This window comes from Zalophus californianus, chromosome 2, assembly GCF_009762305.2.
Source record: "Zalophus californianus isolate mZalCal1 chromosome 2, mZalCal1.pri.v2, whole genome shotgun sequence".
NCBI lineage: Eukaryota > Metazoa > Chordata > Mammalia > Carnivora > Otariidae > Zalophus > Zalophus californianus.
Window position 1 is genome coordinate 110,205,254 of NC_045596.1, and position 15,901 is coordinate 110,221,154.

Here is a 15,901-nt window from a genome sequence, read left to right on the forward strand (position 1 = left end):
TTTTGTTTTGAGGTCAATTTTAGGTTCACAGCAAAACCAAGTCTAAAGTACTGAATTCTCATATATCTTTGGCCCCCTACATGCCTAGCCTCCCCCATTATGTGTCCCCACCAGAATGATACATTTGTTATAAGTAATGAACTTACATCAAAACATTATAATCACCCGAAGTTATAGTTTATATTACTCTTCACTCTTGTTGTTGTATGACCTATAGTTTGGGACAGATGTAAAATGACATATATCCACCACTGTGGCGTCAAGCAGAGTCGTTTAACTGTCCGAATTATCCTCTGTACCCTACCTGTCATCCCTCCCTCTCTCCGAACTCCAGGCAACGACTGATCATTTTACTGTCTCCATAGTTTTGCCTTTTCCAGAATGTCATAGAGTTGGAATAAAACAATAAGTGTAACTGATTTATTTTACTTAGTAATATGCAGTTAAGCTTCCTCTATGTTTTTTCATGGCTTGATGGCTCATTTCTTTTTTAGCGCTGAATATTTTATTGTCTGGATGTACCACAGTTTATGTATCCATTCACCAACTAAAAAATATCTTGGTTACTTCCAGGGTTGAGAATTATGACCTAGTCATCTACTTTATGCTAAATAAATACTAAAAGTTAACAGTTTACATAACTTCAAGCAACTCTAGTTATGTTTTCATGAGATGCAATTTATTTAAAAATGTATGCAATTGAATAATAGAGATTTTATGCATGTAAGAATTTAAAAATTTAACATTTTATAATGTCAATATTATTATGCTGCTAGTAGAATTAAAAAATGTTTTGCTGCATGAAAGTTGAAAAGTCATCTTTATTTTTAGAATATGTAAAAAGATATTTTAAACAATTTTATCAACCAATCTATATCTGTGATGTAATAATCTAAATAACACTGGACATCTGTACTAGTTTATTGGAAAATTTTGCTCAAAAATCTTTATAGCCTCCCTTTCTCTGAGGCATAGTTCAGCTCATAGAATAACTCTTAGCTCTCTGACTTCTTTCTTTGTTTCACTTCTGCAATTTATTTACCACAGATAAACTGATTTCCTTAAAATACCATTTTTGACCCAAATATGTTTTTTGTATCAAGCCCAAATATGTGTTTTGAGAACTCTTTCACATATAAGGAGTAGGGAAACAAAATGGTAGCTGGATGGTGTTATAAGGTTGCTGGCAGAAGAGGGGTGGTGCTTCACAGTTAAGAGAGAAAAGTGTAAAACATGGATGTGGGTTTCATACAAATAGAAATTTTTTGTTGGAAAGTCAAGGACATTTCATATGGTAATTTGAGCTTCCTCCATGATAATGATTTACTTAATTGCCTTATGACTTCAGCTCTTTGATAAGTTGAGGAAAATATATAATTTTGAATCTTATTGGCTTTTTTATTTTTAGGTTGAGAGCAAAATTGCAGATTTCTATATCCTAAACATAAAGAGGTCCTCGCTCTGATTTTGGGTATCGTAATGGTGAAATTGGGATGTTCCCCTCACCAGGCCAGGGAACTGAGCACTGAGGAACTGAGGAGATTCTAGTTGACCACTGGGTGTTATTTATTTTTTTTTTTTTAAAGATTTTATTTATTTGACAGAGACACAGTGAGAGAGGGAACACAAGCAGGGGAAGTGGGAGAGGAAGAAGAAGGCTTCCCACGGAGCAGGGAGCCCAATGTGGGGCTCGATCCCAGAACCCTGGGACCATGACCTGAGCCGAAGGCAGACGCTTAACGACTGAGCCACCCAGGCACCCCAGACCACTGGGTGTTATATGCAACTGATGAATTACTGAACTCTATATCTGAAACTAATGATGTACTGTATGTTGGCTAATTGAATTTAAATTTAAAAAGCAAAACAAAACCCGTAACAGCCAAGCTACCAGTTTGCAAAACTGTGCAACATTTCTCCCTGTTTTTCAGAATAAATTGCCAGGTTTGGGTCACTGGGGTAGTCTCTTTGCAGTCTAGTGCCTCCACAAGTTGGATCCCTTTTGGCCTTCAGATCCCTTGGACTTAGATAGCAGGAGTTCATGAACTCCTAGAATACTTTCCCTTACACTCCTGCCTCACTCTCAGATTTTTCTTTTTTTTTCCCTGAAAGCCTGGAGTTTCTCTGATCAAATTTCCTCAGCTCTCCTGCTCTGCCCAGATGCATTCTGAGAATAGTTACCTTGTATTTGGCTGATTGAGTCTCTATAACATAGGCGACTGCTCAACTCTCTTTTTCTGCCCCAGCTTTTGGTGTATTTCCAATGAATATTTAGAGGACACCTATGAACAAGAGGAAGCAGGTGGGTGCAAATTCACTTTGTGTCTGAGACTGTGGGATTTTAATCTGCCATGCCACCCCAGAGACAGATATTGAAAGTTCCTTAAAAGTTCAGCTGCATTCACCTTCCTTCATCATAGTGGATTTGTCATTTGCCTAGAGTTCCACCATTACAAAAAAAGCTCTCAAAGGGGTAGTGATAACTTTAGTTGCTGAAATTTAATTAATTGTTTATCTAATTCCTCATCTAGGGAGTTTTGATAATAACAGTAATTAACATGTACTCCACACTTATTAAGCAACAGGGTTATTTTAATTATTGGCCACTATCATATATTCAGTATTGGAGAGCCTCTCTTAGGATATACTTCTGGAAAGACATTATTTTCACAGTCAAACTTCTACTTATAAGGGGATGAAATGTATAAACAGGAAGTATTCTAAATATCAGAACCATCTTGTGAATAACTATGCTTATTGGCAAGAGAAAAAAATAATTTCAAGCATTGACTTTTCCAGAGACTTAGATCTGTGGAGATTATATGCAGGACTGCCTTACTGAATGTGAGGTATTTTCCTTTAAGGCAAGATGAATCTGGAGAACAATCCCATCTTGACCTGCAAGACCCTTCCTCCAGTCACTACTTACACATCTTCATAGTACTTAGCAAAATGCTCTCAATTTAATAGCCATTTAATCTAAATATATTGAATTGATAAATAAATAAGATGTTGAATAAAAGTTTAATATCACTCCTAGTGTTCATGGTAAAATGTAATTGCTAATACAACAATGAAAAAGATATTTGGACTAGGTCTGCTATAGAGTAAAAAGGTATAGTTTGGAATTTTAAGATTCCTAGTCCTATAACTGTCTCTCAAATTAAACTTTTCAAGTAACTAACCTCTGTGTGACCAAGTTTGCTCATCTGTAAAACAGATACAGTAATTATTATTGCCTATCCTATGGGCATAGTGTGAGAATTAATGAGGTAATTTCTAAAAGTGAGTTCTTGAAAGGCATTTTATAACATCTTACTATCCTAGTCTACTTGTTTTATTTTCATCATATACATCCAAAGTCCAAATGCTTTAAAAATATTTTTTAAAAAAATTTAGGTTGAAATATTGCTAACAGAGACCTAGTTGAAATATGGCAATGATAATTGAAATAATAATTGTATATGTCTATTTTAGGATGAACAGTCTTTTGAGAAAGTCAACTTGTTTTCTAAAATTGAAAAATTTAAAAATTTTCATATTACTTTTTTTTAAAGATTTTATTATTTATTTGACAGAGAGAGAGAGAGCACAAGCAGGGGGAGTGGCAGGCAGACGGAGAGGAAGAAACAGGCTCCCCGCTGAGTAGGGAGCCAGACTCAGGCTCGATCGCAGGACCCTGAGATCATGACCTGAGCTGAAGGCAGACACTTAACCAACTGAGCGACCCAGGTGCCCCTTCATGTTATTCTTTGATCCAATGATTAGAAGCCGAAGGCTGCTGTGATCTATCTAAAGAAGTGTTACTGAACCTCTGCACTACTAACAGAGTGGACTTATGATTTGTTATGGGGGGACTGTTCTGTGCATTGTAGGATGTTTAGCAACATCCTTCACATTTCCCCACTAGATGCCAACAAGTATCTCCAGTGCTGACATTCAAAAATATCTCCAGACATAACCAATTGTCCCCTGCAAGGCAAATTGCATTCAGATGAGAACCACTGCCCTAACAGAATTAAATAGGGTGAATGAATGGCCTGTCCAAACTATGTAGTACAATCAATTTAAACAATATTGACACTGGGGGAATGTATACACAGATGGAAGGTGACCATATAACCTGTTTGCCTGGTATGTTTCTGATTTATACTTGATATCCTAGTATCCAGTCCCATTATCATTTGTACTAGATGTTCAATTTTGTAATGGAGTATCATTATCAATCCATGCAATAAAATAAATGTGTGAGGATTTCATTAAACTACTATTTGCATTTCCAGTTTCTTCCCCCCCTCCCTTTTTTTTTTTTTTTGGTCTTACAATGGGTAAGATGTATATGCAGTGAACTAAAGTTTTACTTTAAGATATCATCAATTTGATTGTAATCCTTCTTTTTTTTTTTAATCTCCCCTTTCCTGAGACAATGTTCCTTTGTCTAATGCTTCCCTTCTAAGGCCACTAAGCTGAGCAGTATGGAAAGGATCTAGTGCTACTCACAGTTCCTTCAGATATCAGATGGAGCTGGGATAATGCTCCTGACCTGAGAGCTAGTCATGCCTTAGCCAGTGCTATGGCTGAAATGGGCATGGAGTCTCAAGGTGGTCAGTCACTGGGAATCAGTGGGAAAAGTAGGAACTTAACAGATTGGCTATCCAGGAAATCTGTGCAGAAAGGAGACACTACGGAATCCTATCTCAGAACATATATTCTAGCTGTGGTTGTTTTTGATTTATCACATAGTGGAAATCTACAACAATTCATTTATTATAAAGTTTGAGTTTTTATTTTACAATAAATTCTTTTAATGGGAATGAGTATACAGAAGTAAATTAAATATTTAAGAAAAAAAATAGTGAAATAATAATCATGTAGTCTACCAAAATGTTTGTTGATTTCTATGATGCCATCAACATGGAGGACATATTGGTATCAATGATCAAAAAAGAATCAGAAAGCAAAATTCCTAAAGAAACATCAACAACTGGACTGGGAGCAAGATGGCAGAGGAGTTGGAGACCTGGATTTCATCTGGTCTCAGGAATTCAGCTGAATAGGGATCAAACCATTCTGAACACCTACGAACTCAACAGGAGATCGAAGAAGAGAGTAGCAACAACTCTCTGAACAGAGAAGCAACCACTTACTGGAAGGTAAGACGTGCAGAGAAGTGAATCCGAGGTGATATTCGGGAGGATAGACAGCGGGGGAGGGGGCCTCCGCCGCCTCTGGCAAGTGATAGAGCCACGGAGCACAAAATCGGAACTTTTAGAAGTCAGCTCCGCTGAGGGACCTCGCTCCAGTGGCTAAGCGGGGGTGGAACCCTTGCAGGACAGTGTGGTCTCAGGACCCTCGGGGTCACAGAAAGACCGGGGGTGCCTGAGTGCAGCAGAGCTCCCAGGTATTGGAGCAGGGAAGCCGACTGCAGAGACTGAACTGAGGCACGGACTCTCAGCTCAGGGTTGCCATAAACTGTGATCCGTGGTCCAGTCGGGCCACTGCTCCTCCAGCAGGGACCCAACAAGCAGCAGAGCTGGGGAGATTCCCATTCCTCCCCCGGGAGGAGCGGCATGGGAGCGCACCGCAGGGATCTGCTGTGTTTGGAGGCTCCACACGGGGTCAGGTGCCAGAATAGAAACGCTCGGTCACAGGCTGGGTGAGCACGGAGTGCGGCCGGAGACCGGGGAGACAGGAGTGACTGCTTTTCTCTGGGGGCACACTGAGGAGTGGGGCCCCGAGTTTTCAGCTCCTCTGGGTGGAGATTGGGAGGCCACCATTTTCACTCTGGTCCTCCAAAGCTGTACTGAGAGATTGCAGGGAACAAAAGCTCCTGAGAGCAAACCCGAGCAGGTTGCTTAGCCCAGACTCACAAGGGGGGGGGGCAATTCTGCCTCTGGCAAAGACGTTTGGGAACCACGGCAACAGGCCCCTCCCCCAGATCAGCACGAACAGCCAGCAAGCCAAGACTGAGTTTAACGAGCAAGAACAGGAGAACTCCAGCGCTAGGGGAATACTGCACATAGAATTCATGGCTTTTTTACCATGATTCATTAGTTTTTCAAAGTTAATTTTTTTAACTGTTTTTTTTTTAATTTTAATTTTTCCCTTTTTCAACCTACATCTTATCAATCTCTTTTTAAAAAAAAAAACATTTTTTTATTTTTCATTTTTAGAATCATATTTTATCCTTTCATACTAGTTACCCTTATTTTTGGCATATATATATATATATAAGTTGTTCTCTCTTTAAAATTTTGAGATACAGTTTCTCTAACAGATCAAAATATACCCTAAATCACTAGTGTATTGCTTTGTTCTAGTCCCCTGCCTGATCACATTCTCTCCCTTTTTTTTCTTTTTCTTTTTTTTAAATATTCTTTCTTTTTTCAAACAACTTATCTTATCAATGCCTTCTTTAAAATCTTTTATAATTTTCATCTTTACAGTCATCTTCCATCCCTTCATTGTATCAACCCTTATTTTGTTCATATATGTCTTTCTTCCTTTAAACTTTTAGCAGGCACTTTCTTCTAATAGACCAAAATACACCCAAAATCTAGTGCGTGGCACTGATCAATGCACTAGCCTGATCATATTTGATCATATTCTTTTTTTTTTGTTTTGTTCTGTTTTGTTTGTTTTTATCTTTTTCTTTTTCCTTTTTTTTCTCTTTCTTTTTTCTTTCTTTCAATTCCTTTTCCCCTGGTTTCAGGTCTTTTCTGATTTGTATAGAGTATATTTGCTGGGGGCATTGTTAACTTGTTAGCATTTTGTTCTCTCATTCATCTACTCTCCTCTGGACAAAATGATAAGATGAAAAAAATCACCTCAGCAAAAAGAACAAGAGGTAGTACCGTCTGCCAGGGACCTACTCAATACTGACATTAGTACGATGTTGACCTAGAGTTCAGAAACATGACTTTAAAGATACTAGCTGGGCTTGAAAAAAGCGTGGAAGTTATTAGAGAAACCCTTTCCGGAGAAATAAAAGAACTAAATTCTAACCAAGTAGAAATCAAAAAGGCTATTAATGAGGTGCAATCAAAAATGGGGGCACTAACTGTTAAGATAAATGAGGCAGAAGAGAGAATCAGCGATATAGAAGACCAAATGATGGAAAATAAAGAGGCTGAGAAAAAGAGAGATAAACAAGTACAGGGTCACAGGGGCAGAATTCGAGAGATAGCAATACGATAAGATGAAATATTAGAATAATTGGGATCCCAGAAGAAGAAGAAAGAGAGAGAGGGGCAGAAGGTATATTGCAGCAAATAATAACAGAGAACTTCCCTAATGTGGGGAACGAAACAGGCATCAAAATCCAGGAGGCACAGAGAACTCCTCTCAAAATCAATAAAAATTGGTCAACACCCCGACATCTAATAGTAAAATTATGAGTCTCAGAGACAAAGAGAAAATCCTGAAAGCAGCTCAGGAGAAGAGATATGTAACCTGCAATGCTAGAAACATTAGATTGGCAACAGACCTCTCCACAGAGACCTGGCAGGCCAGAAAGGACTGGCATGATATGTTCAGAGCACTACAGGAGAAAAATATGCAGCCAGGAATACTATATCCAGCTAGGCTGTCATTGAAAATAGAAGGAGAGATAAAAAGCTTCCAAAACAAACAAAAACTAAAGGAATTTGCAAACATGAAACCAGCCCTACATGAAATATTGAAAGGGGTCCTCTAAGCAAAGAGAGTGCCTAAAAGCAGCATAGATCAGAAAAGAAAACAGAGAATATATAGTAACAGTCACCTTACAGGCAATACAATGGCACTAAATTCATACCTTTCAATAGTTACCCTGAATGTAAATGGGCTAAATGCCCCAATCAAAAGACACAGGCTATCAGATTGGATTAAAAAACAAGACCCATCAATATGCTGTCTGCAAGAGACTCATTTTAGATGCAAAGACACCCCCACATTGAAAGTGAGGGGGTGGAAAACCATTTACCATGCTAGTGGACAACAAAAGAAAGCTGGGGTGGCAATCCTTATAAGAGACAAATTAGATTTTAAAACAAAGACTGTACTAAGAGATGAGGAAGGACACTATATCCTATTTAAAGGGTCTATCCAATAAGAAGATCTAACAATTTAAATATCTATGCCCTTAATATGGGAGCAGCCAATTATATAAGGCAATTAAAAACAAAAGCAAAGAAACACATTGACAACAATACAATAATAGTGGGAGACTTTACCACACCCCTGGCTGAAAAGGACAGATCATCTAAGCAAAAGATCAACAAGGAAATAAAGACTTTAAATGACACCCTGGACCAAATGGACCTCACAGACATATTCAGAACATTCCATTCCAAAGCAACGGAATACACATTCTTCTCTAGTTCCCATGGAACATTCCCCAGAATAGATCACATCCTAGGTCGCAAATCAGGTCTCAACCGGTACCAAAAGATTGGGATTATTCCCTGCATATTTTCAGACCACAATGCTTTGAAACTAGAACTCAATCACAAGAGGAAAGTCAGAAAGAACTCAAATACATGGAGGCTAAAGAGCATCCTACTAAAGAATGAATGGGTCAAACGGGAAATTAAAGAAGAATTTAAAAAGTTCATGGAAACCAATGAAAATGAAAACACAACTGTTCAAAATCTTTGGGATACAACAAAGGCAGTCCTAAGAGGAAAGTTTATAGCAATACAAGCCTTTCTCAAGAAACAAGAAAGGTCTCAAATACACAACCTAACCCAACACCTAAAGGAGCTAGAGAAAAAACAGCAAATAAAGCCTAAACCCAGCAGGAGAAGAGAAATAATAAAGATCAGAGCAGAAATCAATGAACTAGAAACCAAAAGAACAGTAGAACAGATAAACGAAACTAGGAGCTGGTTTTTTGAAAGAATTAACAAGATTGACAAACCCCTGGCCAGACTTATCAAAAAGAAAAGAGAAATGACCCAAATCAATAAAACCATGAATTAAAGAGGAGAGATCAGAACCAACACTACAGAAATACAAACAATTATAAGAACATATTATGAGCAACTCTATGCCAGCAAATTAGATAACCTGGAAGAAATGGGTGCATTCCTAGAGATGTATCAACTACCAAAATTGAACCAGGAAGAAATAGAAAACCTGAACAGACCTATAACCACTAAGGGAATTGAAGCAGTCATTAAAAATCTCCCAACAAACAAAAGCCCAGGGCCAGATGGCTTCCCAGGGGAATTCTACCAAACATTTAAAGAAGAATTAATACCTATTCTCCTGAAAATGTTCCAAAAAATAGAAATGGAAGGAAAATTTCTAAACTCATTTTATGAGGCCACAATTACCTTGATCCCAAAACTAGACAAAGATCCCAATAAAAAGGAGAATTACAGACCAATATCCTTGATGAACATGGATGCAAAAAATTCTCATCAAAATACTAGTCAATAGGATCCAACAGTACACTAAAAGGATTATTCACCATGACCAAGTGGCATTTATCCTTGGGCTGCAAGTTTGGTTCAACATCCACAAATCAATCAACATGATACAATACATTAGCAAAAGAAAGAACAAGAATCATATGATCCTCTCAATACATGCAGAAAAAGCATTTGACAAACTACAGCATCCTTTCTTGATCAAAACTCTTCAGAGTATAGGGATAGAGGGTACATACCTCAATATCATAAAAGCCATCTATGAAAAACCTACAACGAATATCATTCTCAATGGGGAAAAGCAGAGAGCTTTCCCCCTAAGGTCAGGAACACGGCAGGGATGTCGTGTTCACCGCTGCTATCAACGTAGTATTAGAAGTCCTAGCCACAGCAATCAGACAAGAAAAATAAATCAAAGGCATCCAAATTGGCAAAGAGGAAGTCAAACTCTCACTCTTTGCAGATGATATGACACTGTATGTGGAAAACCGAAAAGACTCCACCCCAAAACTGCTAGAACTCATACAGGAATTCAGTCAAGTAGCAGGATATAAAATCAATGCACAGAAATCAGTGGCATTCCTATACACCAACAAGAAGACAGAAGAGAGACAAATCAAGGAGTCGATCCCATTTACAATTGCACCCAAAACCGTAAGATAACTAGGAATAAATTTAACCAAAGAGGCAAAGGATCTGTACTCAGAAAACTATAAAATATTCCTGAAAGAAATTGAAGAAGACACAAAGAAATGGAAAAACGTTCCAAGCTCATGTATTGGAAGAACAAACATTGTGAAGATGTCAATGCTACCTAGAGCAATGTACACATTCAATGCAATCCCCATCAAAATACCATCCACTTTTTTCAAAGAAATGGAACAAATAATCCTAAAATTTTATGGAAACAGAAGAGACCCTGAATAGCCAGAGGAATATTGAAATGAAAAGCAAAGCTGGCAGCATCACAATTCCGGACTTCCAGCTCTATTATATAATTTTTTAAGATTTTTATTTATTATTTGAGAGAGAGAGAGAGGATGAGAGATAGAGAGCATGAGAGGGAACAGGGTCAGAGTGAGAAGCAGACTCCCTGCTGAGCAGGGAGCCCAATGTGGGACTCGATCCCGGGACTCCAGGATCATGACCTGAGCTGAAGGCAGTTGCTTAACCAACTGAGCCACCCAGGCGCCCCCAGCTCTATTATAAAGCTGTCATCATCAAGACAGTATGGTACTGGCACAAAAACAGACACATAGATCAATGGAACAGAATAGAGAGTCCAGAAATGGACCCTCAACTCTATGGTCAACTAATCTTTGACAAAGCAGGAAAGAATGTCCAATGGAAAAAAGACAGTCTCTCCACAAATGGTGTTGGGAAAATTGGATGGCCACATGCAGAAGAATGAAACCGGACCTTTTCCTTACACCACACACAAAAATAGACTCCAAATGGTTGAAAGACCTAAACATGAGACAGGAGACCATCAACATCCTAAAGGAGAACACAGGGAGCAACCTCTTCGACCTCAGCTGCAGCAACTCCTTCCTAGAAATATCACCAAAGGCAAGGGAAGCAAGGGCAAAAAGGAACTATTGGGATTTCATCAAGATAAAAAGCTTTTGCACAGCAAAAGAAACAGTCCACAAACCCAAAAGACAACGAACAGAATGGGAGAAAATATTTGCAAATGACATATCAGATAAAGAGCTAGTTTCCAAAATCTATAAAGAACTTATCAAACTCAACACCCAAAGAACAAATAATCCAATCAGGAAATGGGCAGAAGACATGAACAGACATTTTTCCAAAGAAGACATCCAAATGGCCAACAGACACATGAAAAAGTGCTCAACATCACTCGGCATCAGGGAAATCCAAATCAAAACCTCAATGAGATACCACCCCACACCAGTCAGAATGGTAAAATGAACAAGTCAGGAAACGACAGATGTTGGCAGGGATACGGAGAAAGGGGAACCCTCCTACACTGTTGGTGGGAATGCAAGCTGGTGCAACCACTCTGGAAAACAGTATGGATGTTCCTCAAACAGTTGAAAATAGAGCTACCATACGATCCAGCAATTGCACTAGTGGGTATTTACCACAAAGATACAAATGTAGGGATCCGAACGGGTACGTGCACCCCAATGTTTATAGCAGCAATGTCCACAATAGCCAAACGGTGGAAAGAGCCAAGATGTCCATCGACAGATGGATGGATAAAGAAGAGGTGGTATATATACACAATGGAATATTATGCAGCCGTAAAAAGGAATGAAATCTTGCCATTTGCAATGACGTGGATGGAACTGGAGGGTGTTATGCTGAGTGAAATAAGTCAATCAAAGAAAGACATGTATCATATGACCTCACTGATATGAGGAATTCTTAATCTTAGGAAACAAACTGAGGTTTGCTGGAGTGGTGGGGGATGGGAGTGATGGAGTGGCTGAGTGATAGACATTGGGGATGGTATGTGCTATGGTGAGCACTGTGAATTTTGCAAGACTGTTGAATCACAGATCTGTACTTCTGAAACAAATAATGCAATATATGTTAAGGAAAAAAAAAAGAGAAGAAGATAGCAGGAGGGGAAGAATGAAGGGGAATCAGTCGGAGGGGGAGATGAACCAGGAGAGACGATGGACTCTGAAAAACAAACTGAAGGTTCTAGAGGGGAGGGGGGTGGGTGGATGGTTTAGCCTGGTGATGGATATTATTAAAGAGGGTACATTCTGCATGGAGCACTGGGTGTTATGCACAAACAATAAATCATGGAACACTACATCAAAAACTAATGATGTAATGTATGGTGATTAACATAACAATAAAAAATCAAAAAAAATAAAAGAAGCATCAGCAACTACTTGAAACCTAAGTTTGTTTATTAGTTATTAAAGTGTATCCCAAGGTGATAACTTAACCCATACAATTTCAGAAAGCACATTTTATATAACTCTTTGAACTTTAGTTTTTATTTTAATTAAATTACTATTTTTCTAATTATCTTTAATAACTTTTAATTGCCAGATTTCTTGTGCATGTAGGAAATGTGACATGAGCTTTTAAAGCACCAATTTTTTTTAGCTTTTAATTATTTAATAATGAGCTGAAAAAAACCATGAAAACATGGAGGTCTTGGAATTTATGTTCAAAAACACAGGACACCATGTGATCCAGCACTCATGCTCCTTAGTATTTACCTAAGTGAACTGAAAACTTATGTCCACACAAAAACCTGTACCAGGATTTTTATGGCAGCTTTCTTCATAATTGCCAAAACCTGGAAGCAACCCAGTGTCCTCCAGTTAGGGGAATGGAGAAACTATAGTGAATCGAGACAGTAAGGTATTATTCAATGCTAAAAATAAACGAGTTTGAAGCCACGAAAAGACATGGAAGAATCTTAAATGAAAGTGAAAGACAATCTGTATGACTCCAATTGTATGAAATTCCAGAAAAGGCAAAACTATGAAGATACTACAATGAATCAGTATTTGCCAGGGGTTACAAAGGAGGGAGAATGAAAGGTAGAGCACAGAGGGTTTTAGGGCAGTGGAACAATTCTGTATAATACTACAATGGTGGATACATAGCCTTATATATTTGTCCAAACCCACAGAATATACAACACCAAGAATGAACCTTAATGTAAACTCTGGACTTTGGGTGATAATGTGTCATTGTAACAAATAGAGTACTGTGGTGTGGGATGTTGATAATAATGTGGTAGTGCATGTGGAGGGTCGGGACTGTATGGGAACTCTTTGTACTTTACACTCAATTTTGTTGTGAACCTAACACTGCTCTAAAACTTAAGCATATGAATTAAAAAATAAACAGCAAAAAGATAGGAGAATCTGAACAAATTAATAAGAGCACAAATGTGCATAATATTTATTTTGAAGCCTTAACTGCATCTTGAAACACCTCAACTTGTGCGATAAACATTTTTATTGTCTTCCTATTTTAATTGTATATTAGTGGTTTTAATCTCTTTGAAATCACAGTTAGTTAGATATTTAGCATTTTATGCCTTCATTTCATGCAGATTTTTTTTTCTTTTTATGTATTATTTTGGGGAGAACTATTGGGATATGTGGATGTAAGGGACTCCCATTTAGGTTATAAGGAATTAAAAATAGATTGCATAACAAGAAGGAAATATGAGTAAATATTTTGAGTATATGAGGTGGAAGGGAAGTATGGGAAATTAAAAGAGGCTTTTGAAAAAAAAAATAAGCCTTTTCCACATCCAAAACAAATCAACCTATGGCTATTCAAATAAGAAAAGCCAATGAAAAGAAAATAATTGATGACCCTGGAAAAAAAATAACATTTGAAATAACAGATTCTCAGAGAAGGTAAATGAAATGATGTTGGGGAAAATGTTAACAGTGATACAAAAATAATCATATTTAGGAAATATACACGATAATGTCTTATTTAGTTAAAAGAAAATTGTTGTGGTTTCTGTAACTCTATCCTTAAATTGCCAAAGAAAATACAATAATCTCATATAACAATTTTCAGTATATGAAAATTCTTTTTTTTTTTTTGGTAGGAATGATTATGTTCTTACATATTGTAGAGAACTTCAGGTTGTTATTTAAAACCATATAGCTTGATAATTTGAATGGCAGATTTTAAAATACATTATTTACTTAAACTTCAAATATTTTGATTCAAATATTATCATATAGGTTTATTGACATACCTTCCTATATTGACAATTACTTGAAGAAAAATGTGTAGAATCATCAATTCCTTTATCGACTATAATATTTTTCATTAATAGACTATATTTAGAGCAATTTTAGGTTTACAGAAAAATGTAGCAGAAAGTACAGAGAGTTCTAAGTAATCCCCTACCCCTTCACACATAGTTCCCCTATTAGAATCTCAGAGTAGTGTAGTAGATTTGTTACAATTGATGAGCTGATATTGATAAATTATTACTAACTAAAGTTCGTCGATTACACTGGAATTTGCTCTCTTTGTTGTACATTCTATGAATTCTGACAAACATATAGTGACATATATCCACCATTAAAGAACATCATACAAAATAGTTCCACCGTCCACTATCCTGTGTTCCACCTAGTCATTTGTCCCTCTCCAATGAGCCCTGGAAAGCCCCTAATCGTTTTACTATCTCCATAGTTTTGCCTTTTTTGGAATGTCATGTAGATGAAATCACACAGTACATAGTCGTTTCAGATTGGCTTCTTTTATTTAGCAATATACTCCATGACTTTTCATGGCTGGAAAGTTTACTTCTTTGTATCATGAATATTCCATTGTTTGAATGTACCCCAGGTTGATTACCCACTTACCTATTTAAGGGCATCTTGATTGCTTCAAAGTTTTGGCAATTATGAATAAAGCTGCTATAAGCTGGGGCGCCTGGATGTCTCCGCTGGTTACGTGTCCAACTCTTGGTTTTGGCTCAGGTCATGGTCTCATGGGTGTGAGACTGAGCCCCACGTCGGGATCCAAGCTAAGCATAGACTTTACTTGAGATTCCCTCCTTCCACCCCTCCCCCCATTCACACTTACACGCTCTCAAATAAATACTTCTTTAAAAAAAAAAGCTGCTATAAACATTGTATGTAGGTTTTTTAATGGAGATAAAATTTTAATTCATTAAGGTAAATACCAAAAGGTATGATATAGTTAGTTTTGTAGGAAACTGTCAAACTGTCTTCCAAAGTGTATACCATGCTTCATTATGACCAGCAATAAATGAGAGTTCCTATGGCTCCATATTTTTGTAAGCATTTAGTGTTGTCAATGCTTTGGATTTTAACAATTGTAATAGGTCTGCAATGGTACCTCATCGTGTTTTAGTTTGTAATTTTGTAATACCACATTATATGGAGCATCTTTTCATAAGCGTATGTGCCATCTGTGTATCTATTTTGGTGGCCTCTCTTCAGACCTTTGCCCATGTTTTATTGTTAGGCAATGCTGGTTTTCCTATGGTTGAGTTTTAAGTGTTCTTCATATATTTTGGGTACCAGTCCCTTGACAGACCTTTGTTTTGCAAACATTTAACCCCAGTGTGTGGCTTGTCTTTTCATTCTCTTAACATTTTCTGTTGCAGAGCAGAAGTTTTTAATTTTAATAATATCCAACATATCAATCTTTCCTTTCATGGATCATGCTTCTGAAGTTGTATCTAAAAGACAACACTAACACTGAAGACATCCAGATTTGCCTGTTATCTACTAAAATTTTAAATTTTTTGGATTCTACATTTAGGTCTATGATCCAATTTGAGTTATTTTTTTGAAAAGTGCTAGGTTTATGTCTACATTTTTTTTCTTCCCATGTAAATGTCCAGTTGTCAAGTATTATCTGTTGAAGTCTACACTTTTTCTATTACATTTCCTTTGGTCATTGTCAATGATCATTTGACTACATGTATTTTGGCATATTTCTGAGCCCTTTATTCTGTTCCAGTGATCTATTTTTCTCTT